The sequence below is a fragment of the Alligator sinensis genome, unplaced genomic scaffold (assembly GCF_000455745.1).
Source record: "Alligator sinensis unplaced genomic scaffold, ASM45574v1 scaffold428_1, whole genome shotgun sequence".
Classification (NCBI taxonomy): Eukaryota; Metazoa; Chordata; order Crocodylia; family Alligatoridae; genus Alligator; species Alligator sinensis.
In genome coordinates, this window is record NW_005841919.1 from 1,499,624 (window position 1) to 1,501,737 (window position 2,114).

General features: G+C 49.5%; 1 protein-coding gene across 2 annotated transcripts in view; it reads right to left on the bottom strand.

The window, feature by feature from the left end:
- Positions 1-1,618, bottom strand: part of LOC102385749 (activin receptor type-1-like) — a 72,050-nt gene extending 70,432 nt beyond the window's left edge. Inside the window, exon 1 of one of the 2 annotated variants that reach the window (XM_006018964.2) lies at positions 1,493-1,618. The gene's annotated coding sequence lies outside the window, so the exon portion shown is untranslated. The remainder of the gene's footprint in view (positions 1-1,492) is intronic. The other variant, XM_006018965.2, reaches the window with a different exon arrangement.
- Positions 1,619-2,114: the final 496 nt, after the last annotated feature.

Here is a 2,114-nt window from a genome sequence, read left to right on the forward strand (position 1 = left end):
TCCCCAGCCTGCCTACTGTAACCTTCCTCCAAGAAGCAGAGATAGAGGTCCCCTTCTACAGGGGGCACCTGCTATTGCACCATTAAGGTCACCCTTGGCACTGAGTCAATGCATAGCTCATAATCATAGAAAAGTAGGGCTGGAAGGGACCTCAGGAGGTTCTTCTAGTCAATTGCCCTGCTCAAGCCATTGCAGACAAATATTTGTATAACCTCTTATTAAACAGTTCCAAAGATGTAGATTCCACAACTTCATGAGGCTGAAGTTGGTTGCTTATTCCCAGTTCCCTTTCCAATAAAAGCTTGTTGTTAATGAATTACACATCCTAAAGAGAGAGAATTTCATTAACTATGCATATTTACTAATTAATATGTAAAATAATAGCCCACATCAAGTACAGAGTCCTAAATGAAGGTCAAATTAGGAAGGGATTTGGGGGCAAAATACTTCCTGGGCCACCACAGACTTCCTGTTGCTGCCATTGGGGGACTGTCCCAAAGAACTCTGACCACAGTCCTGCCTGGACCAAAGCACAGTTTAGCCATGCCAGGCTGCCAACTGACAACCCCCCCAGCCACTTTACTAAGTATTTGGGCTTGAATTAGGAACTGGTTTTTGGGCTGGGATTATACCTAGAAAACCTTCTTGGGCCATCCCACGACATACCTCTGTGCCACCGGGGGCATGTAACAGGGTACCATCCCTGGTGGCATTTTTTAGAGGCCAGTGAGTGGGGCACCCTTTCAAGTCCTGCTATATTCTCCTCCTCTTCTGGGGACCAGCTTCCCCGCTTTTGCTTTCCTGCCGCAACCTGATGTCACTTGGTTTTTAAAGAGAGAGGCTGACCCAAAGGTTTCCAGACAGGCTCTAAGGCTCACCACCTGGAAGATGATGACCTTTTGCCTTAAGGGCAAAACACATACTCTGACCTTCCCTTGATGTGCTCCACACCTCACAGATGTGTTTTATAATTTCCTCTTTTTGTTGGTGTCTCAGCTGCTGTAGGCTTATCCCCCCTCTCTCTAGATAGACTTGTCAGTCAAAACCCACTAAGCAAGGCTTGACTCTGAAGCTCTAGCTCTTTAAACACACTCAGGTTCATTGCCCTCTGTTTTATACTTTCCATGACACCAGGCCTACTGGCCCTTCTACACTACACCCCTGTGGCTCCAAGCTGTCGGGGCCTCAGCCCCCTCTGGCTTTGCCCCTTTTTCTATAGTTAGGGCTGTTCACCTAAATCCACCCACCAGGACCCAGCTTCAAGGCTCCTAGCTTCCCTTCAAGCAGCTCTGGACTCTCAGCACTAGTGCTGCACCCCATAGTGCACAGGGCATCTTGAGCCCTGTATCACGGCACTCCATGGCACTAATGAGACCTCCTCCTCCCCCAAAGCCTCAGCCACAAACCACCAGCCTTAACATTACATGTAAACAATAGGCCCCAGTGGCCATATAAGGAAAATAAAGGTAGGAGAGGCAAACTGCCTGCTTACATGTGATTGGGCTTCTGTCCCCCAGCTTGTCACATTCTTCCTAAGGAGGCTGCCACAGCTTCTCCCTAGTCATCAGAAATCCCCCTCTCTGCCACCTCCCCTGGCCTCCTCTGCCTGAGGTTTATATAGTTCTGGCCTTTCCCTTCCAGTCACCTGACCAGCCAGCAGGGCTCAATCCTTAACCCCTGCTTGACAGATGACTGCACCCGGAAAGTCCTGGATATAAAGAGGCTGCCCTGCTTCCTGGTAACAGGGCTAGGGTTCCCTATTACAGGGACTCTCCAGGACATCTCTGACCAGAGACTTGCCTGGTCCAAAACACGGTTTGACCATGCCAGGCTGCCAACTGACACCCCCTCCACCCCACAGCCACCGTACTAAGTATATGGGATTGAATCAGGAACTGGTTTTTGGGCTGGGATTAGAGCTAGAAATGCTTCTTGGACCACCCCACACAATGACTCTGTAGCACTGGGGGACTCTCCTGGACATCTCTGACCAGAGTCTTGCCCAACCCAAAATGTGTCTTGGCCATGCCAGGCTGCCAACCCCCCAGCCACTGTACTATGTATACGGGTTTGAATTAGGAACTAGTTTTTGGGCTGGGATTATATCTAGAAAT